Consider the following 24,620-nt stretch of genomic DNA (forward strand, 5'->3'; position numbering starts at 1 on the left):
GAGGCTCAGGCTTCCCTGGTGGCACAGTGGTTGAGAGTCCATCTACCGATGCAGGGGACACAGGTTCGTGCCCCAGTCCTGGAAGATACCACATGCCACAGTGTGGCTGGGCCCGTGAGCCATGGCCGCTGAGCCTGTGCGTCCAGAACCTGTGCTCCGCAACAGGAGAGAGCACAACATCCAGAGGCCCACGTACCACAAAAAAAAAAAAAAAAAAAAAAATTACTGAGGCTTGATTCTTGACCCAAGATGTCATCTACCCTAGAGAATGTTCCATGTGCACTTGAGAAGAAAGTATATTCTCTTGCTCTTGAATGGAATATTCTATAAATATCACTGAAGTCTATCTGATCTAATGTGTCATTTAAGGCTTGTGTTTCCTTATTTATTTTCTGTTTGGATGATCTGTCTTTTGGTGTAATTGTGGTGTTGAAATTCCCCACTATTATTGTGTTGGTGTTGATTTCCCCTTTTATGGCTGTTAGCATTTGCCTTATATATTGAGGTGCACCTATGTTGTGGGCATATATATTTACAACTATTATATCTTTTTCTTGGATTGATCCCTTGATCATTATGTACTGTCCTTCCTTGTCTCTTGTAACAGTCTTTATTTAAAAGTTTATTTTGTCTGATATGAGTTTCCATTTGCATGTAATACCTGTATCCATCCCCTCACTCTCAGTCTCTATGTGTCCCTAGATTTGAAGTGGGTCTCTTGTAGACAGCATATACAGATCTTGTTTTTATATCCATTCAGCCAGTCTGTGTCTTTTGACTGGATCATTTAATCCATTTTCATTTAAGGTAATTATTGACATGTATGTTCCTATTACCATTTTCTTAGTTGTTTTGGGTTTGTTCTTGTAGATCTTTTTTCTTACCTTCCTCTTTTGTTCTTTTCTCTTGTCATTTGATAACTATCTTTGATGTTCTGTTTGGGCTGCTTCTTCTTTTTTGTGTGTGTATCTATTGTTTTTTGGTTTGCTGTTCCCATGAGGTTTTGACATAGCAATCTGTATGTGTACAATTTGTTTTAAGTTGCTGGCTTCTTTCCCTACCTAGAGAGGTTTCTTTACCATTTATTATAAAGCTGGTTTGGTGGTGCTAAATTCTCTTAGCTTTTGCTTGTCTGTAAGGCTTTTGATTTCTCTATCAAATCTGAATTAGAGCCTTTCTTGGTCGAGTATTCTGGGGTGTAGGTTTTCCCTTTCATCACTTGAAATATATTGTGTCACTCCCTTCTGGCCTGCAGAATTTCTGATGAAAAATCAGCGGACAACCTTATGGGTATTCCCTTGTATATTATTTGTTGATTTTCCCTTGTTGCTTTTAATATATTTTCTTTGTATTTAATTTTTGTTAGTTTGACTAATATGTGTCTTCACATGTTCCTTCTGGGGTTCATCCTGTATGGGATGATCTGAGCTTCCTTGACTTGAGTGAGTGTTTCCTTTCTCATGTTAGGGAAGTTTCTGGCTATAATATCTTCAAATATTTTCTCAGGCCCTTTCTCTTTCTCTTCTCTGTCTGGGACCCTTATAATGCAAATGTTGGTGCATTTAATGTTGTCCCAGAATTCTGAGACTGTCCTCATTTCTTTTCATCCCATTTTCTTTATTCTGTTCTGAGGCAGTTGTTTACATTACTCTGTCTTCCAGCTCAGCTATGCAATCCTTTGCCTCATTTATTCTGCTATTGATTCCTTCTAATATATTTTTCATTTCAGTTACTGTATTGTTCATCTCTCTCTGCCTCTCTTTGCTTTTGTTGTTGTTGTTGTTTTTGTTGTTCTTTAAATCTTCTAACTCCTGGTTGATCATTTCTTGTATCTTCTCAATCCATGCCTCTATTCTTTTTCCAAGATTTTGGATCATCTTTACTATAATTACTCTGAATTCTTTTTCAGGTAGATTGCCTATCTCTTCTTCATTTATTTGATCTTGTGGGTTTTTGTCTTGTTTCTTCGTTTGCAACATATTTCTCTGTCATCTCATTTCATCTAGTGTTCTGTGTTTGTGGTCTCATTTCTGCAGGCTCCAAGATCATAGTTCCTCTTGCTTCTGGTCCTTGCCCCCTGGTGTGTGAGGTTGGTCCAGGGGCTTGTGTAGGCTTCCTGGTGGGAGGGACTGGTGCCTGCCCTCTGGTGGATGGAGCTGGGTCTTGTCCCTCTGATGGGCAGGGCCATGTCAAATGCTGTTTTGTGGTAATTAAGAGCTCAGTATGACTTTAGGTAGCCTGTCTGCTTTTGGATGTGGCTGTGTTCCTGTCTTGCTTGTTGTTTGGCATGAGGGATTCAAGCACTGGAGACTGTAAGCTGTTGAGTGCATCCAGGTCTGGGTGCCGAATTAGGGGCTCTTGGAGAGCTCATGCCAATCAATATTCTCTGGGGCCTTAGCCACTCGTGTCCTTTCCCCCACAGTGAAAGGGAACTGTGGGGGAATTTCCATAGCCCCAGTTCCCATGGAAGTGTTGCTTTGTGCTGAGTCCCAATAAACGTGAGGTCTTGTGTGCACCCCCCAAGAGTGGAGTCTCAGTTTCCCCCAATCCTGTGGAGCTCCTGCACTCAGGTCCCGCTGGCCCTCAAATCAAATGCTCTGGTGGTTCTTCCTCTTGTTGTCTGACCCTCAGACTGTCTTGGAGGGCTCTTTTTATGTGGGAATGTCCCTGTGTGGTCCCTGTGTGTTAATATATTTTGATGCAATGCCTGTTTTAGAGAGGTCTGCCACCTCTTTCCTCAATGCATGCTGGCCATTATCCTCTTGATTGGAGATACGACTGATGTTGTGGTGACCTTAGCCTGCCCTGGATATTGAGTGGAGCCTCCCCTTTGCTCTGTGGTTGTCACTGCCCTGTCAGGGATGGGGTTTGCTCCCTAGCTGTTGGAGTAGAGGTCCCCAGATCTGTTTCTGATCCGCAGTGTGAGGTAGGCAGGAGTGGAGCACTCCCACTGTTAGATAAGCCACTGAGTTGTCCTCCTCTGGAGCTGTTCACCTGTGAGTGTGTTCTGTTGTGTCACTTTTCACCTGCTGTGCTGGCGCACAAATTACACTGTTGTTGGCACTGCTCTCAGCTCCACCTTAACTGTGGGCATGCCAGCAATTGGCCCTGGTGTCTCTCACATGTTGTTTTCACCCGACCACCAGCACAGATCCACCAAAATGAGGTCCCAGGGCTACAGTAATCGTGTCCCTGAACACTCTATGGGAGCTATAGAGGCAGCTCAGATTCTGGCCTGGTTCAGTCCCCACCTGTGTGTGTCAACCAAGTCCACAACTGCTACAGCTAGACCTATCTCAGCTGTGGGAATACTCATCCATTCAGATGTTCTATAGGCGCTGAATTTACAAAGCCAGCAGTAGGGGTGTGAATCTGAAGAGAGATTTCAGTTCTTCTGCCTTAGTGACACAGCCCCTGTGGCTCAGCTGTGGTTTCAACCCCACCTCTGAATGTGTTCCTCCCACCAGTATCTGCTCCTGAGGCTGTCCCAGAGCACCCATCCCCACCCAGGCAGGTGGAGTTGGAGGTAGTGACAGGCGTGGCATGCGGGCCTGCCTGGCAAAGCCAGGCTGGTAAAGCCACAGGAGGCTTTGACAGGAGCAGCCTGTGAGCCTACTGGGGCTGGAGCAACCAGAAGAGGCTTTGGCAGGGAGGGGACGGTAAGCCTGCTCAGGTGGGCGCCCCTCCTAGTGTCCACAGAGGCAAGGGCTTGTGCATGGGGAAATGGGCTGCAATGGTGGCCCTGCCCATTGCATGCCACTGAACAAAGGCACCCTGCTTCTATGGTGTCTCGGGCTCCTTCCACACATTTTCCCAGTTGTGGAGCTCCATACTGCTGTCCCTTCAGGCTGTCTCTTCATAGCCAACAGCTGTTCCCTCCTTGAGTCTGCTCTCCAAATCCCACATTCCAGCACCCAACCCCCTCCACACCAGGAGACACACGACTCAGGCTGTGGTGCGTAGAGCTGTGTCATGGACAATCTGCATGGGTCTTACTCTGTCCTGCTTGCCACTGACCATTTGCTGCTTCCCCTTCCAATCCCTCTCTGTCCCAGCTGATCTTACCACTAGGCAGGGGGCTTTCCTGAGTGTGGGAACCTCTTCTTTTCTTTAGGTCTCCCCCAGGGGTGCAGGTCCCAGCCCATTTTCTCTTTTTCTTTCTTTCGTCCTATCCAGTTACATGGGGAGTTTTCTTGTCCTTTTAGGTATCCAAGGTCCTCTGCTAGTGTTCAGCTGGTGCTCTCAGAACTGTTCCATTTGTAGATATATTCCTGATGTATTAGTGAGGAGAGGCGAGCTCCATGTCCTCCTATTCTGCCCTTGACTCCTATCACTCTTTTAATTTACTTAACAAATAAAGCGTGAAATTAAGTAAAATGTTGATGATCACTTTTACTAGCTTTGAGTATAGTCTGAAGTCTTTGAGTGTAATACCTCCAGCTTTGCTCTTTTTTCTGAAGATTGCTTTGGCAATCTGTGTTTCCATATGAATTTTAGGATTATTTGTTCTAGTTCTGTGAAAAACATCATAGGTATTTTGATGGGGATTGCATTAAATTTGTAGATTGCTTTGAGTAGAATGGCCATTTTAACAATATTAATCCCTCCAATCCAAGAGCATGAGATATCGTTACATTTCTTTTGTGTCATCTTCAATTTATTTCATCAATGAAGAAAACAGTATTTTTTTTTAAGTTTTTGAATTGCAAGAGAGACAGCTTCATTTTGTTGTTGTTGTTATGTTTTGTTTTTGTTTTAAAGGGGTGTCCTTATGTGGGAGCAACCTTATACAATCTGTGTGTGCCCAGCTGTTTTTTTGAGAGAGTTGAATCTGATGCAAGCACAAGTCATGCCTTCCTCCAGGCTGTGCTGGCAGCTATCATCTAGTTAGGTGGTGGGGCTGGAGATGGAGGGGCTAGAGCCGGAGACAGGGGTGAGCCAAGGTTTCTCCCTGCTCAGTGGCCTTCAGTGCCCTGTCAGGGATGGAGTCTGGCCCCATGGTGCTAGAGCAAACCCCAGAGATTCAGGTCTGAGCTAGCTCAGTGCCCTTTAACTGCAGGCTCTTCCTCTCATCACAGCCAGCAACCTCAGCCCGGAGGGGAGCAGTGCTGGAGCAACAGGAGCTGGTGTGGGGATTCAGCAAGGGTCAGGGCACAGACTGTGGCCGTCTGGTGACCGTGAGATATCCACTCTGCATCTGAATCTCCACCTGTGTAATTGCCAATAATGCTGCCCCCACCCTGCTCAGATGCTGCTTAATATTTGAGCCACCACAGCATCTCAAGGGCAAGACTTTTTCCTCAGTCATGGCTGCCCTCACTCTGGTGTGGAGTGGTGAATGGAGGAAAACAGTGCTGGGGTGTTGAAGCTTGGCTCAGGCTGGGGTGCACAAGATGGTCACTGGAAATGAGTCAGCCAGCCCTTGTTTTCAATCTGTCCTGTGCACCCTGCTTCAGGGGCAAGCAAGTGTTTATGCTCCTCACGAGGGGAGTCCAGGCTTCCCACAGTCCTCTTGTTAGTCTCAGTGGTTCTCGAACAAGCCAAGGGAGCTTGTCTTCCCTGTGTCAGACCCCAGGGCTGCGGCACCCAATCACTCACTCACCAAGGAGGGTCTCTACCCACGTAGTCTCCTTTTTCCTCTGAGCCTCCCCCCAGGGCCATAGATCCCAACCTGGTTTGCTTCTCTTCCCTTCCTACCTGATTTGTGTGTACATTTTTGCAGCCATGGTTGTACAGGAGTCCTTCTCCCAGTTTCCAGTTATTTTTCAATGAGAATTGTTTCACATGTAGAAATATTTTTGATGTGTTTGTGGGGGGAAGTGAGTTCAGCACCGTCTTACACCACCATCCTGATTTACATGGAATTAATGCTTACAAAGTTAATCTTTAGTAATACTGAACAAGTTATTCCAAGTAGAATAATTTTTCTAGGAGAATAATTTAAAATATTTTAATTGATAAATATCAAATGGCTATGCAAAACATGCCCATTATTTAATGACTTGGATAAATAACAACAAAGGTATTGAAATAAATTATGTATACCTGAATAATTCAGCCAAATAACTTTGGTGAGTCAGTCTAGTCTCAGCATCTTTTCACAGCTGACTAGATGCATACATACAGACAATCTGTCTACATGTAGAAAACTGGCACATAACTGATCCTTACCAGGGAGCTCACTGTGGTAGTGTTAAAAAGTAATTTAATTACATGTTTCAATTTTGAAATAATAGTTAAGATCACTCAGTATGAAAATGATAAAATGTGAATGATGATGTAGCAATTAAAGTGAATTTTATAAATTAAGCTAATATAAAATTAGGTTTCTCTTCTTGTTTTTGTTATCATGGCAGGTGGTTAGCCATCTTACAGGATGCGGGAAGGATATGCCCCATCTGATAAGAAACTGTTACCCAAGGCAAGAGCAAGGGCTATGATGCCAGAGTTACTCTCAGAGCCCATAGTGCTTGACCATTTATGCAACTGAGAACAAGTCAGGATGTCTCTCTGAAGCTTAGCTTCTTCATTTATTAAATAGGTTAGAAAATGACTACTTAATCAGACTGTGGCAAGGACTTCGTGAGATAAAGATAATTTATATGGAAGACCTCTATTCAACAACTAGTTAAGAGAAGTAGGGTATGTTTCTTCCTACTCCTACTTTATGCAGATCCCTTTCCCAACGTGTGTTGTAAAAAAAGTTGTTAGAAAAAATGTAGTTATAAAATAATTAGAATAAAAATAATGTATCACGCTGACTCTTGTAGATATTCATTGCTGTCTTTAATGTAATTCTAGATATATCTACTAGTCTTTGCATTTTTAACAAAAATAATTTTAATATATATAAACAAGAAATTGAAATAAAGAATTACTATGGCTAAATTGCTATAGAATATTCCATTAATCCACAATTGTAAGCCAGATATGCAGCCATTTCAGCAGCTCTTTCTTTTTAAAGTTCATATGTAAAAAATAATATTAAAATATATGTAAGTCACTTGGTCTTGAGGCATTTCACTCCTTTCATGAAGGATATGCTTTGAATGAAAAACACATTTTTAGTGCATATAATTTAGCAATTCCTCTTAAGTGATGTGGTTTTTAATTTGTTTGGGTTATCAGCAGAGAGAATAAGAGTTTAACACTTCTTTTTCTTCAAAAGTATATTGTGTTGAATTATTTATAATGCTTACTGTTTTTCCTGTGTGAAATACAACTGTATGGAAATATGCAATTATTCAATCCCTTCTACTAATTACCGATCCTGAAATCATTATGTTTTTATATATTTTAATATTTTCTGAAAGTAGTGCCCTTCTAAAAGTATGGATGCATTTCCCAGAGCTTTAAAGTTATAACAATTGAGGTAGATTTTTTAATAGTTTACTCAGATGATAAGGGATCACAGAAATAGTGATTTTGAACAGCACTGAGCTCACTGTGTGTCTCTGTAATAGCAGACTAATCTGACTTTTGCAGTTGCTGAAATTAAGTGTTCTAAGTTTAGATCATTTTCTTTATTGTTTTTAAAACATAACCCATTTTTAAAGGTAGCTTTTTGAATTTGAGCTATAATTCATTGATAAATTGTGTTGAATAGAAAGGAAAAATTACAGCAACATTGTTTTTTAATGATTTAAGTGAAAAAGACAGGAGAACTTTTAATGTTCTAAAGATGTAACACCAACTACTTGACATTACATTTTCTTCAATTAATACACAAATATTTTACCTAATTATATAACTGTACTAATGCAAAAAATAAAAATTGGTCAGGAATCTAAAGGATTAAATAAGGGGGAAATGTTAAACTTTGAAATAAAGTAAATAAAATGTTTCCTTTGGAAAAATGCAGAATAGACAGTCAGTTATACTTTACAGTATACTTGCACAGATATTTGAGTAATGAAATAAAATTAAAGCTGGAAATATATCCTTTTGGCTCTTATAATATTTTGGTTTGCTGCAACAGTTTATAAGAGTTTTTGGAAAGTTCCATCTCTTTCACAGAAAAAGCTAGTGTCAGAATTTGATCTCTGCCCACCTGATTGGATAGAATTAAACTTTAATGCCACACTCTGCAGTCTAGGTTGATAATACTTTTCCATCAAAGACATTGGGCAGTGAAGAGAGAAGAAAGTGCTCATACTTTTATTGTCAGCGGAATTACTACATCTCCACAGGTCAGGGCATCAACACCTTACAGCATACTTTAGTCCTTTAGCAATACATTTGTAGACCAACTTATAGAGCTGAAAAATCATCTTGCCTTCCAATTTTAAAAGCATGATTTTGATTTTTCCTTTTCCTTAAAATTTGTCTCAGCTTCTTCCAAATTTATTAGCTCTGGTAGAAATATAAACCTGACAATGAAAAATTTTATGATTATTTTAAAAGTAGTTTAAACTGAAATATTGTGTGTGTGTGTATGTGTGTGACAGACAGAATGAGAATGAGAGAAGAGAGTTACTAATATCTCCCAATTCTTAAGAAATAAAAGGCATTCACTTAATATATATTGATTATATGTATTCAGAAAAAAAACAGAAATGTATTGCATCATATATGATGCATTCTACATAAATATGTTTTTTTAACATCATTATTGGAGTATAATTGCTTTACAATTGTGTGTTAGTTTCTGCTGTATAACAAAGTGAATCAGCTATACATATACATACATCCCTATATCTCCTCCTACTTGCATCTCCCTCCCACCATCGCTATCCCACCCCTCTAGGTAGTCACAAAGCACAGAGCTGATCTCCCTGTGCTATGGGGCTGCTTCCCAATAGCTATGTATTTTACATTTGGTAGTGTATATATGTCAGTGCTACTCTTTCACTTTGTCACAGCTTAACCTTCCTCCTCCCCATGTCCTCAAGTCCATTCTCTATGTCTGCATCTTTATTCCTGTCCTGCCCCTAGGTTCTTCAGAACCTTTATTTTATTTTATTTTAGATTCCATATATATGTGTTAGCATATGGTATTTGTTTTTCTCTTTCTGACTTACTTCACTCTGTATTACAGACTCTAGGTCCATCCACATCACTACAAATAACTCAATTGTGTTTCTTTTTATGACTAGTAATATTCCATTGTATATATATGCCACATTTTCTTTATTCATTTACCTGTTAATAGACACTTAGATTGCTTCCATATCCTGGCTATTGTAAATAGTGCTGCAATGAACATTGTGGTACATGACTCTTTTAGAATTATGGTTTTCTCAGGGTATATGCCCAGTAGTGGGATTGCTGAGTCATATGGTAGTCTTATTTTTAGATTTTGAGGAACTTCCATACGGTTCTTCATAATGGCTGTATCAATTTACATTCCCACCAACAGTGCAAGAGGGTTCCCTTTACTCCACACACTCTCCAGCATTTATTGTTTGTAGATATTTTGATGATGGCCATTCTGACTTGTGTGAGGTGATATCTCATTTTAGTTTTGATTTTCATTTCTCTAATGATTAGTGATGTTGAGCATCCTTTCATGTGTTTGTTGGCAATCCGTATATCTTCTTTGGAGAAATGTTTATTTAGGTCTTCTGCCCATTTTTGGATTGAGTTGTTTGTCTTTTTGATATTGAGCTGCATGAGCTGCTTGTATATTTTGGAGATTAATCCTTTGTCAATTGCTTTGTTTGCAAATATTTTCTACCATTCTGAGGGTTGTCTTTTTGTCTTGTTTATAGTTTCCTTTGCTGTGCAAAACCTTTTAAGTTTCATTAGTTTCCATTTGCTTATTTTTGTTTTTATTTCCATTTCTCTAAGAGGTGGGTCAAAAAGGATCTTGCTGTGATTTATGTCATTGAGTGTTCTGCCTATGTTTTCCTCTAAGAGTTTTATAGTGTCTGGCCTTACATTTATGTTTTTAATCCATTTTGAGTTTATTTTTTTGTATGGTGTTAGGGAGTGCTCTAATTTCATACTTTTACGTGTAACTGTCCAGTTTTCCCATCACCACTTATTGAAGAGGGTGTCTTTATTCCATTGTATATGCTTGCCTCCTTTATCAAAATTAAGGTGACCATATGTGTGTGGGTTTATCTCTTGGCTTTCTATCCTCTTCCATTGATCTGTATTTCTGTTTTCGTCCCAGTGCCATACTGTCTTGATTACTGTAGCTTTGTAATATAGTCTGAAGTCTGGGAGCCTGATTCCTCTAGCTCCATTTTTCTTTCTCAAGATTGCTTTGGCTATTTGATGTCTTTTGTGTTTCCATACAAATTGTGAAATTTTTTGTTCTAATTCTGTGAAAAATGCAATTGGTTGTTTGATAGGGATTGACTTGAATCTGTAGATTGCTTTGGGTAGTACAGTCATTTTCACAATGTTGATTCTTCCAATCCAAGAACATGGCATATCTCTACATCTGTTTGTATTCTTAGTTTCTTTCATCAGTGTTATAGTTTTCTGCATAGAGGTCTTTTACCTCCTTCTGTAGGTATATTCCTAGGTATTTTATTCTTTTTGTTGCAATGGTAAATGGGTGTGATTTTTAATGTCTCTTTCAAATCCTTCATCATTAGTGTATAGGAAAGCAAGAGATTTCTGTCCATTAGTTTTGTATCCTGTTACTTTACCAAATACATTGATTAGCTCTAGCAGTTTTCTGGTAGTGTCTTTAGGATTGTCAATGTATAGTATCATGTCATCTGCAAACAGTGAAATTTTTACTTCTTTTCCAATTTGGATTACTTTTATTTATTTTCCTTCTCAGGTTACTTTGGCTAAAACTTCCAAAACTATGTTGAATAATAGTGGTGAGAGTGGGTAACTTTGTCTTATCCCTTAACTTAGTGGAAATGTTTTCAGTGTTTTACCATTGATAACGATGTTGGCTGTGGGTTTGTCATATATGGCCTTTATTATGTTGAGGCAAGTTCTCTGTATGCCTATTTTCTGGAGAGTTTTTATCAGTAATGTGTGTTGAATTTTGTCAAAAGCTTTTCCTGCATCTATTGAGATGATCATATGATTTTTCTCCTTCAATTTTTTAATATGGTTTGTCACATTGATTGATTTGTGTATACTGAAGAATCCTTGCATTCCTGGGATACACCCCACTTGATCATGGTGTATGATCCCTTTAATGTTCTGTTGGATTCTGTTTGCTAGTATCTTGTTGAGGACTTTTGCATCTATGTTCGTCAGTGATATTGGCCTGTAGTTTTTGTTTGTTTCTTTGTCTGTTTTTGTTTTTTTTGTGTGTATGGCATCACTGTCTGGTTTTGTTATCAGGGTGATGGTGGCCTTGTAGAATGAGTTTGGGTGTGTTCTTCCCTCTGTTATAATTTAGAAGAGTTTGAGAAGGATAGGTGTTAGCTCTTATCTAAATGTTTGATAGAATTAGTCTGTGAAGCCACCTGGTCCTAGACTTTTGTTTGTTGGAAGATTTTTAAATACAGTCTCAATTTCAGTGCTTGTGATTAGTGTGTTTATATTTTCTGTTTCTTCCTGTTTCAGTCTCGGCAGGCTGTGCTTTAATAAGAATTTGTCCATTTCTTCCAGGTTGTACATTTTATTGGCATATAGTTGCTTGTAGTAATCTCTCATGATCTTTTTTATTTCTGCAGTGTCAGTTGTTACTTCTCCTTTTTCATTTCTAATTCTATTGATATGAGTCTTCTCCCTTTCTTTCTTGATGAGTCTGGCTAATGGTTTATAAATTTTGTTTATCTTCTCAAAGAACCAGCTTTTAGTTTTATTGATCTTTGCTACTGTTTCCTTCATTTCTTTTTTATTTACTTCTGATACGATCTTTATGATTTCTTTCCTTCTGCTAACTTTGGGTTTTTTTGTTCTTCTTTCTCTAATTGCTTTAGGTGTTAGGTTAGGTTGTTTATTTGAGATGTTTCTTGTTTCTGGAGGTAGTATTTTATTGCTATAAACTTCCCTCTTAGAACTGCTTTTGCTGAATCTCATAGGTTTTGGGTCATCGTGTTTTCATTGTCATTTGTTTCTAGCTATTTTTTTGTTTCCTCTTGATTTCTTCAGTGATATCCTGGTTATTTAGTAGCGTATTTTTTAGCCTCCATGTGTTTGCATTTTTTTACAGATTTTTTTCCTGCATTTGATATCTTGATTCATAGTGTGTGGTCGGGAAAGGTACTTGACACAATTTCAATTTTCTTAAATTTACCAAGTCTTGATTTGTGACCCAAGATATAATCTATCATGGAGAATGTTCATAAGCACTTGAGAAGAAAGTGAATTCTGTTGTTTTTGGATGGAATATCCTATAAATATCAATTAAGTTCATCTTGTTTAATGTATCATTGAAAGCTTGTGTTTCCTTATTTATTTTCATTTTGGATGATTTGTCCATTGGTGAAAGTGGGGTGTTAATGTCCCCTACTATGAATGTGTTACTGTCTATTTCCCCTTTTAGGGCTGTTAGTATTTGCCTTATGTATTGAGGTGCTCCTATGTTGAGTGCATAAATATTTATATTTTTTATATCTTCTTCTTGGATTGATCCCTTGATCATTATGTAGTGCCCTTCATTGTCACTTGTAATAGTCTTTTTTTAAACTCTATTTTGTCTGATATGACAATTGCTACTCCAGCTTTCTTTTGATTTCCATTTGCATGGAATATCTTTTTCCATCCCCTCACTTTCAGTTTGTATGTGTCCCTAGGTCTGAAGTGGGTCTCTTGTAGACTATGTATTTACAGGTCTTGTTTTTGTATCCATTCAGCCACTCTATGTCTTTTGGTTGGAGGATTTAATCCATTTACATTTAAGATAATTATGAATATGTATGTTCCTATTACCATTTTCTTAATTGTTTTGGGTTTGTTATTATTATAGGTCTTTTCCTTCTCTTGTGTTTTCTGCCTAGAGAAGTTCCTTTAGCATTTGTGGTAAAGCTGGTTTTGTGTTGCTGAATTCTCTTAGCTTTTGCTTGTCTGTAAAGGTTTTAATTTCTCCATCGAATCTGAATGAGATCCTTGCTGGGTAGAGTAATCTTGGTTGTATTCTTCATCACTTTAAATATGTCCTCCCACTCCCTTCTGGCTTGCAGAGTTTCTGCTGAATGGTCAGCTGTTAAGCTTATGGAAATTCCCTTGTATGTTATTTGTTGCTTTTCCCTTGCAGTTTTTAATATTTTTTCTTTGTATTTAAATTTTGATAGTTTGATTAATATGTGTCTTGGCATGTTTCTCCTTGGATTTATCCTGTATGGGACTCTCTGTGCTTCCTGGACTTGATTGACTATTTCCTTTCCCATATTAGGGAAGTTTTCATCTATAATCTCTTCAAATGATTCCTCAGTCCCTTTCTTTTTCTCTTCTTCTTCTGGTAACCCTATAATTGGAATGTTGTTGTGTTTAATGTTGTCCCAGATGTCTCTGAGAGTGTCCTCAATTCTTTTCATTCTTTTTTCTTTATTCTGCTCTGTGGTAGTTATTTCCACTATTTTATCTTCCAGGTCACTTATCTGTTCTTCTGCCTCAGTTATTCTGCTATTGATTCCTTCTAGAGAATTTTTAATTTCATTTATTGGGTTGTTCATCATTGTTTGTTTGCTCTTTAGTTCTTCTAGGTCCTTGTTAAATGTTTCTTGTATTTTCTCCATTATATTTACAAGATTTTGGATCATCTTTTCTATTGTTACTCTGAATTCTTTTTCAGGTAGGCTGTCTATTTCCTCTTTATTTGTTTGACTTTTACCTTGCTCCTTCATCTGCTGTGTGTTTCTCTGTCTTCTCATTTTGCTTAACTTACTATGATTGGTGTCTCCTTTTCACAGGCTGCAGGTTTGTCGTTCCTGTTGTTTTTGGTGTCTGCCCCCAGTGGGTATTATTAGTTAAGTGGGTTGTGTAGGCTTCCTGGTGGAAGGGAGTGGTTCCTGCATTCTGATGGATTATGCTGGATCTTGTCTTTCTGGTGGGCAGACCACTTCCAGTGGTTTGTTTTAGGGTGTCTGTCCTTATTATGATTTTAGGCAGCCTCTCTGCTAATGGGTGGCGTTGTGTTCCTGTCTTGCTAGTTGTTTGGCATGGGGTGTCCAGCACTGTAGCTTTCTGGTTTTGAGTAGAGCTGGGCCTTAGCGTTGAGATGGAGATCTCTGTGAGAGCGTTCGCCATTTGATATTATTTGGGGCAGGGAGGTGTCTGGTAGACCAGTGTCCTGAACTTGAATCTCCCACCTCAGAGGCTCAAGCCTGACATCCGACTGGAGCACCAATACCCTGTCAGCCACTCAGCTAATGTTTTAGGAATAATCCTTGGACGAGCTAATTTACTGGGACTTCAGCCTGAAAAATATGATCTCAATCACTTCTTAGCAGAGATGTTCATGCCATGCTAATCCTGGGGCAGACCTGGCCGTTGACCCCCTCCTGGACCCCAGCATAAGCAAAGGAAGCCATAAATATGTTTTTTAAATTAATTAACTTGTCTGTTTATGCAACAAATATTTATTGGGTGTTTCTGACCTGACATATAGAAAAGACATAGAACTAAAGTGGATACATATCTTAAATGAATAAATTTGCAATTTATTAAGGAAATCTGTACACAAATTAATGAAATAAAATTCATATTTTTTGGCAAGATAAACAAATTTAAACACAATATTGTTCTTTGCCTCTTTGGGTCTCCTCTCTCCCCTTTAGTGTGTGTGGTGCATCTGCATTAAGCAGAGCTCCTTAGGAGATAACATTCTTTCTTATACTCATCAGGGTCAAACTCCTTAGGATATAACTTTCCTTCTTAATCTTGTAAGAGACCATGATGACCAGTGACCCAGTTCACTTCTGGCTTTTTATGTGTAGACATGAATTGTGTAAACTATCAATAATACTTCATTTACTGTATAGCCCTCTGTCTCAAAAAACTTATATAACTGTGCTTTGACATCTAACAGGCAGAACAGTCCTCAGAGCTTTCTGAGAGGCTGTTCCTGTGTTATAATCTTCAGTTTGGCTGGAATAAAATTTTCCATTTCTTTCTTCAATTGACTGATTAACTTTTTTATCAGCAAGATATAACACAGTGTGTAAGGGCTACATGCTACAAATACACAAATCTTCAGTGGAAGAATGTAGTAGAAAGTAACCTACTCTGTTTTGCGGGGTCCTATGAGGCTTAAAAAGGAAATGTGCTTTGACTTCAGTCTTAAAGGATGAATTCATGACCCTGATATATTTGATAACAAAAGTAAAGGGAAAAAAAAGTGAAGCAAGGAAAGGATAGACTAAGGAACCAGTCCTTCAAGAGACTAGCAAAAAATGCTTATTGGATTTTGGACTTAATCCTGTATATAATGAGAACAGGTCTTTTAGGGATTGTATGGAAGAGAGTTAAATAGTCAAGTTTGCATTTAAAAATATATCTACTGAGAGTAATTTATCTGACAAAGGAGATAGTATGCCAAATACTGCAATGATCTAGATGGGGAGGTGGGAGTGTGAGTCCAGCACCAGTGAAAAGGGAGAAGATGGGTAGGGTTGAGGGAGATTTGGGAGGTAAAAATCACGATTATAATATTGATTGAATGTGGGAGTAGAATGGGAGCCAAAGATTGCTCTCCTTTTTTAGGCTTTCATTATTATGGACTCAAATCTAAAAAATATCCTGTTTATGCAATGATCATTAACTCCAATCCAAGGGAGAACAGATGCTAGGTCACCTGCCTTTATGTAACCTTGTGGTTTAGTCAAAATAAATTGTTAAACCCAAAGCCTTTTAACTTAAAAGATGCTAAAGAGCCAGCCAGCCAGAGTGAATTTTCCAATCAATCCTTGTGACCTAGGGACATAATAAGTTCTAGGATTGGTATGCACAGGATTGTATAGATATGCACAACATTGTATAGACAAGAGAGCTCCTCTCACATATACTTTCTTCTTATATTTAATTAGAATATTCTAATTTTATTCAAGGAGTAAAATAAAAATTAATGTAATAAAACATATGGAGGGGGCTTCCCTGGTGGCACGCTGGTTGAGAGTCCGCCTGCCGATGCAGGGGACACGGGTTCGTGCCCCGGTCCGGGGGGATCCCACATGCCACGGAGCGGCTGGGCCCGTGGGCCATGGCCGCTAAGCCTGCACATCCGGAGCCTGTGCTCCACAATGGGAGAGGCCACAACAGTGAGAGGCCCGCGTACCGCAAAAACTAAAGAAAGAAAGAAAGAAAGAAAAAAAAAACATATGGAGAAGACTCAACCTGTAAATAGTTTATTTTTGAACATGTTCCTTGGTATCTCAAAACGTTCTCACATCTCTGTGGATTGAAACTTGTCATTTTGCCATTATGTCTTAACATCTCTGTGAACAAGATGAGGATCTTTACAAATCCTTAGGGATATCTGAGTTCATAATTTCAGAATTCTTAAAACTGATGAATTAATTGATGAGTTAAAGTATTTTGTCATACTTCAAGTTAAATACTTACTATATGTCACCATGCAGGCGTATGTAATGTAGCAAGATTTCTCTTTGACTCCTTTGAGGAAATTAACCTAAAAGAAGTGATCTACTTTTTAATTTGGGAATTTCTAATGTTTATTACATATCATTTAATATCAGTAGAATTATAAAGAATATAAAGAATGAAAGAATAATCTTAATACATATATATCATTGGTTTATGCATCATAATTATATAATGTATAAGATATTAAATCCATCCTTTACTTAGTCTCTCTTTTGAATATCTAATAATTAGAATAAGCAGATATTACATGGGTATTGGAAAAGCTCTCTTTCTTTTTTTTTGTTTGAGTGCCATCTGGCTTGTTGGCAAATTTTGTGTTTATAAGTTTAGAAATCTCTTGGGTCTATTGCTTGTTTAAGGTTTATAACGAGGATAAAGAAATGCAAGCACTTATATCCAGGCACTGTACTTTAAACTCACTGGAAATATCTTTCAGAATAATTAATAGAATGTAAATACATAATTCATGATTTATATTTTATGAATTGTATGATTCACACTAAGTTTTTGAACATAAGCCTATGTTCAGAAAAAAATGAAAATAACTGTCTCCTATAATTGATCAACAAGGTGAGATATTAATGTATAAGATGTTAAATATACCATTTTTTGTAACATCTTTATTGGAGTATAATTGGTTTACAATGGTGTGTTAGTTTCTGCTTTATAACAAAGTGAATCAGTTATACATATACATATATCCCCTATCTCTTCCCTCTTGCATTTCCCGCCCTCCCACCCTCCCTATCCCACCCCTCTATGTGGTCACAAAGCACTGAGCTGATCTCCCTGTGCTATGTAGCTGCTTCCCACTAGCTATCTATTTTACGTTTGGTAGTGTATATATGTCCATGCCACTCTCTCACTTTGTCACAGCTTACCCTTCCCCATCCCCATATCCTCAAGTCCATTCTCTAGTAGATCTGCATCTTTATTCCCATCTTGCCCCTAGGTTCTTCATGACCATTTTTTTTTTTTAGATTCCATATATATGTGTTAGCATACGGTATTTGTTTTTCTCTTTCTGACTTACTTCACTCTGTAAATATACCATTTTTAACACCCTTTATTATTAGAGGCATAGTATTAGTTATGCTTTGGTAAAACAGCAATACCTATAGATGTCACTGACAATTATATTTTTCCTTTCATTTTCCAGTTAGGATTTTTCTGAAAAATTATCTGTTTAATTCCAAACCCAGAAGACTGAAAATATATTTAGATAAACTGTGAGGGCACGAAGCATCTTGGACATTAATTTTAGATCTTTGAACAAGGAATCATTGATGTAGATTAATTTTTTGCTCAGTTCTGGCTGTAACTTCAGTATCCCATCCCTTAATATAACTTATCCTACTACCCTGAACCCTTAAAGATTAAGGCTGTTCTTACTACCATGTTCACTTTGACTTCTTTTCTTGCATCTGATCCTTGTACTTCTTTTCTTAGCCAATTGTTTTCTTCCAGACCTTATACAGTATATATTACAACGTTTGGTATTTGGATGATGTTGACTGACCTAATTAGAATTTGCTGGGCAGGAAGTGAACACCATCAGATTTATCTCCTTGTCTGAAATTCTACAATGCTTTGGAGAAGCAGTTATGTTTGTGACTATCATGGAAAATATTGACAATACAAGTGTAAATGATATGAATTTTCCTTCACCATACCCCAGGACAAGAAATACTAACTAGTTAATCTTTAAATCAAAATAAATAAGCACCAAACCCCAATTCACAAGATGATGTAAGGTTGAATTTCATTTATACATTTTGGCATCTCTAACATAGCCTTGGGTCACACAAAAATATCTTGGAGTTAAATGATATCTAAGATATTCAGGTAAAGGATTGTTCTCTTTAGTACAAATGTTCAAAGTCAAGTCTAAATCATTAATTTGAGAAGAGACAATTCTCTTTCTGGTTCAACTGGGCTTTGCAGAACTTGACCAGACTTGGAAGCTTGGACACCTCAGAACACAGCCTGTGTGTGTGTCAGGTTATTTGCTCCCATGGTTCTGCCATTTCTCCAAGGAACTTGGGGAAGGTGGGAGTGGATCCTTATTATTTTCAGAACCTGAAACTCAGTTTTGTATCAGATAAGTTGAGGGTCACACTAAATCTCTTTTTAAGTGGTCAATTGCCCTGTCAAACCTCTAACTTCTATCTCCTACTCCTACTGGCCTGTCTCAATTATCACCCCTCAATGGGGTTTTAGAAACACACAGCTAGTCTGTCTTTCCTGGGGGCAATGGAGGGCAAGCAACAGTCAGATGATTCTTTCCTTAATATTTAGTCTATAATCCCTTTCATCAGTAAACCTAAGTGTCCTTAATGAATGTTCCATCCCAGTACACTTATATAAATTTTGAGGCATTAAATGGATTCCTGGGATAATTGCTTCCACATAAAAAGCACAATCTTCCATTATGGGGCAAAATATTAATAACTGTTTATGTGACTTGGATACACAATGGATTTTCAGAAGCATATTTTAGCCTCTTTATTTCAATACTGATTCCCTACCATCCATGTGTGTGTTTATTTGCTTTTTGTTTCATTTTGTTTATTATGTAATCATTTTTTAAATCACCTTAGTTTCAGATAGACTAGTGATATATCCTAAATCGGCAGTTGTTTCTAAGAGTTCAGACTCACCTCAGTGTGCCAGTCCTGAACCTGGGTCAACACTCTTGTCCGAAGATAATTTGCTTCATTGCTGCCTTTCTGTAATGCACAGATTGAAATCTCTTAGCAACCCTGGAAGAAGTTTTCATATCTAGCAGATCTATGTGTGTATGTGTTTGTGAGAAGTGCCACAGCCTTTATTTTTCTCTGAATCAAATCAACTGTTCTCCAAAACCCCAGCACAGTAGGACAACATATTCTACTAAAGAACGTATAGATGTATTCTCCTACCAACTGTCGTGCTCCTTCTTTTATAACACTTGGGGATATTTACTTCCTGTCTTCAACCTCCTCTTTCTTCTTGCTTTTCCTCAAAGATATTTGTCTGGTTTATATTTCTCAAAGAAACCCAAATATCATACTCTGTATACTTTAAAAGTCAACTTCTACATGTGTCCCTGTATGCAAAAGCCCAAGGTGCAGAGAGAATAGATGCTTAGCTTGGGCTCTGTGGATTTGTGTGTGTGTAGGACAAAATAATGCAAGTCTATATCTCAATGGCTAATTCTGTAATATGTGTTCAAAATATCATAGTAATGGATATTGATTATTTGAGCTGCCCCATTGCAAGAAATAATAAGATTTGCAACTTATGTAATAGAAGAGTGAGGAATGGGAATTTATTCTAGTGATTGGGTGTCAACTATGAGCAAAGACGTTCACTGGAATATTTACTCCTGATATTCAAGCCACTGAACTTGAGACCATAAATAAAATGAAAAGTATCTATCAAAGTTAATGTATTTTTGATCAGGTCAAGGACAAGTTCTAGTTACATCTGCAACATCTAATTTATAGCCCTCTATTAAAACCACATTTGGGCAAAGCATCTATTTGAGCACTTTTTTCAGGTACTGGGGGGTTCAGATCCTTTCCTATTACCTGCTGACCACTTAGGATCCTCCCTGTCAGGGCATCTTCTAATCTGTACAGCATTGCTCCTCACACATCATACCTGATTTCTAAAAAGTTTATGAGACCATATCATTCAACTTCTTGTAATTTTATTATATTATATTTTACCTTGTTTACTTTTTTTAACATATTTATTGGGGCATAATTGCTTTACAATGGTGTGTTAGTTTCTGCTGCATAACAAAGTGAATTAGCTATACATAAACATATATCCCCATATCTCCTCCCTCTTGCTTCTCCCTCCCACCCTCCCTATTCCACCCCTCTAGGTGGACACAAAGCACTGAGCTGATCTCCCTGTGCTGTGCAGCTGCTTCCCACTAGCTATCTATTTTTATGTTTGGTAGTGTATATATGTCCATGCATTCTAACATAATTTACCTCCCCAAAAGTAGTAAAATAAAACTAAAAATTAAAATTAACTGTTTTATACTGGTAGATGCAAGGCACAAGCCATTTATATAGATATTTTCTAGTAAAGAACAGTTTCTTTCTCTGGCTTTTCATATATAATTTGCTCCATAACCAGTATGTACCAGGAGGCAGCATTCTTTTTAAGGTCACACACTGGTAAGTAGCAATGCAAAAGTAGAAACATCAGTCAGACACATTTATTAGCTAGGTGACTACAGTACTAACTGATACATCAGTTCTGAGATGGGCATGAAACAAATTTCTGCTTCAGTAAAATTACAGAGGAGCAGATCACTACATATCCTGGGTATTTAGGTCATGACTAGGAAAGATCTTCTTGTGTGCATGTGTGTGTGTGTCTGTGTGTGTATACATAGATGGGAAGAGAGAGAGGGAGGAATCTTTTGGAAATTTCTTATCTAACATTCTACACTTAATAGATAACTACACCAAAAAATTATTTGTTCAAGGATACACACTGATTATGCTTAATTGAAAATAGCTTTGACTCCTGGAAGTATTTGAAAACCCCTCTGCTTTGGTACTTCAGGTATTAATTCTGTTATCTCTTGTTAATTTTTCAAAACCAAGTGATCTCAATCTAATACTAGAAATTAATGTAAGGCCTAAAAATTAACTCCCTTATTACATTTGATACTGTTTAGGTCAGCTTTAACCCTACTATATCTACTACAGTTTCTCTTCAGTGGTATTTTTCAAACTAGGACCCATGGACATACACTTCATGTCTAAAAATTATCCACAGTAACAGTCTTCATTTTATAATGAAGGTTAATATTTTTTTTAATATTTATCAATATCTCAAAAACTATTTCCCCACTATTTGGATTGTGAATGTGTATTAAGTACTGGTACAAATATCATGGTTTACACACATATTTCTGTTTCCCATTGCATTGTAGCCTGGTAGTATTTCTTCCATCATCAGAAGTTAATGAAAATGAATTTTGATAGTATTAATATGTGTATTTGGAATTGGAGCCAAGTGTTATTCACCTGACGTAAAATCACAACAAGATAAGTGAAAATTTCACAGTAATTTGAATACACAAAAGTGTGAGAGAAGTGAGTCATCATAAAGCAAAGGGGAGAGCAGCCAGGCTGATCTCCCCAGAACATGCAGGTGATGGTGGGTATCACAGCATGTAGCCAGCAGTGGGTTCAATTCAGTGGTGTCATTGATCACATAAAATTACTTTTATTAATTATGTAGTTCTGTAAGTACTATACTAATTTTTTGCTCTGGTCATATAGTTCTATCAAAACTATAAGTATAGAGAGTTTTTGACATGTTTTGTGTAAGCATATGTTTTATGTTTATGTTTCCTATTTTAATGATGTACTAAAAGCAATTTAATGCAACATAGTGGGGTGTGGGAATAGTGTTTCCTTTAAAATAGGTCTTCAGGTTGATAAACATTGACTTTAGTATTTGAATCAATTAACATAGTTATTAGTTTACATTGTTATACAGATTTAAGACAATTAACACAAAATAAGATGAAAGATGGTTGCAGTTACTGGTAACAATTAATCCATCACTAATTCAAAGTTGCAGATTTTCTTTTTTGAATTTTTCTCTTTGGTTACACATCCTGTCCACCTAACTGCTAATTTTAAATAACTCGTGAAAATATTGCTTTATGTCCTCAGTTGCTATTCTACCATAAATGTTTCTCTTAAAAGTTTTAAATTTACTTTTCTAAATTAGCAAGAAGTAGAAAAACTTTATGATGTATAGTGCTTGGTGTCCTTTCTGTAGGAGTCACGTAGTGCATGAACAGTAAAATTTAGGTCCTAATGAATGAACACCTAATGTGGGGGTTTTATTATTATTATTTCAATAATATTTATTTACCAACTTAAAAGCCATTGAACAGTTTTTTTTTTTTTCTTACAGAGTGACATTTGAGGAATTATTTACAGGACAGATACAGTTTATATACTTCTTTTAGTCTTAGGCTGAAGTGGATTAGGTACATTACATTTCTTTTGTGTACCTTATGCAAACAATGAACGATGATGAAGAAAAATTGGGAAAAGCTGTAATCTATGGAAACTCTTCAGGACTTCATTTACAGGGAGCACTCCCTTTGCCTTTCAAAAAGACACCAGCAATTGTATCTTTGAAATGATAACCCTTTTACAAGTTATGCTTACACTGTGCTAAGAAACTGTTGAGAAAGAATGGGATTATGTTCTTACTCCCTTTCTCTACATTTTGCCTTAGCGATACTGAAGTAGGATGATTTTACTCTGTTATTCAAAATCTTCAGGGAAGGATCTAATGCAATTTATCTTGGTTTCAGTGCCACAAACCTTTATTAGAAAATCTCTCTAAATATATCCCTTTCCAGTACTCTTGTTTGACATGAAAAATAGTCATGAGGAAATATTTATTATCTTCTCTCTAGGAGCTTATCAGGAGATTGTTAATTGTTAATTAGGTGTATCTATACTTTCCTTCCTCATGTCTTATGATCAAACTTACTGTGAATTTATAATTCACATTTAATTGAGATCCCCTTTTAGATGCTATAAGTAGTTATTATACTTTCATATTCATGAGGTTGAAATATATTTAAAGGTCTTATTCTACTATTTCTCTACCATATTTTTGTGATCCTTTTGTTGACTGCAAACACAAACCCTGTTCTTTTCCTTATCTGTTTTTACTTGCAAAATCTTTACAGTGAAAATGTCCTTTTTAGTCTCTTCCAGAAGATAAACTTTTTCTTTAAGAAGAATCTAATGAGAAAATCAATGTGATGGTAAATGATTCATTGGACGTTTTGTGTCAGAGTTTGTTAATTGTAGCTTCTTCATAAAAAAAAAAAAAGAAAAAAATCAAATGACAAACTGCTTACCCCCAAACTAATTATTAGAAAGATTATTCACATTCTCCTAGTTTGTTTGGCATTCATAGTAGTCCTTGGATATTCGTTTATCAAGCAGTCACTGAGCTTTGACTGTGTGCCAAGTACTGTGGCAGGGATTCAGATTGGATACAGGAAAGTATGCAAGTGGCCTTTTGGACCTTACACTCTTGGGGGTAAAGCTCAGCAAGCAGTGGGCAGGGAGAGGAGAAAACAGAAAGTTCAGTGCAATGTGGTAAATGGCACTCTGGATGGACTAGGGAGGCTCATGAAGGCATGTCTGTAACACAAAGTCAGGAAAAATATCTTGGCATGGTCGTGGAATGGGTTACAGCTAAACCACGATGCAGATGATACGAAAACGATGCAATTTTGATAGAGGAATTGGGAATAGTTAGTCCAGTGTGAAAGAAATATCTGAACATTTATAGAACTGCAAATAGCTGAATATTTATGGAACCTGTGTGTGTGCTCGCATGCCTCCATGTTCATAATCTTCGGGTTGAGAAAGCCAGCAAGGTACTTTCTGAGTGGAATCCAAGTGAAAGAGGGGTGGCTGACTCTGTTACCAAGTGTTTTGTGTGCATAACTAAGAACTTCAGTGATTATTCTTAGGAATTAGAGAAACTGTTGAAAAAATTTTGAGGAGTATGACATAGTCATGCTTGTACTTTAGAGAGATACATATATTTGTTGCAGTTGAAGAATGGAATTGTATAGGGCGAGACTGAAAATGTAACAGGTCAAATATTAATATGTCTTTGAATGCTACAGCAACATTGAGAATGGAGATAAGTGGGCTTATGGGAGATGGGTTCCTGTGTTTGAACTGAAGTTGCTGAATAACTGATATGAGAGCTGAATGGGAGATTGACAATGGCAGTCATTTTTCAAGGTGATTCATGGACTTTTGGTTATATATAGTAGAACACACATCTTTACCACTGTAAACTCCACAAATGCTACGAAAATAACTATATAAAGGATTTTTAAAAGATACAGCCTCATAAAGCAGAGAGACAAGGACAGGATGTCACAAGAGAAAAGATGTTATTTGAATGATGGAAACTTGCAAATTCATTGTTAACTTTGCAAACAAGGAAAAGTAGGTGACAATAGGGGGAGAAACTAAGAAGGAGACAAACCTTTAAAAGGATGAAGAGTTGGAGTCCTTGCTCCCTGTGTAGGTCATGGTTGAAGACGGCTATAGAACGAAGACTCTGAAACGTCACTCTTG

The sequence above is a fragment of the Leucopleurus acutus genome (assembly GCF_964270905.1).
Source record: "Leucopleurus acutus genome assembly, chromosome: 15".
NCBI lineage: Eukaryota > Metazoa > Chordata > Mammalia > Artiodactyla > Delphinidae > Leucopleurus > Leucopleurus acutus.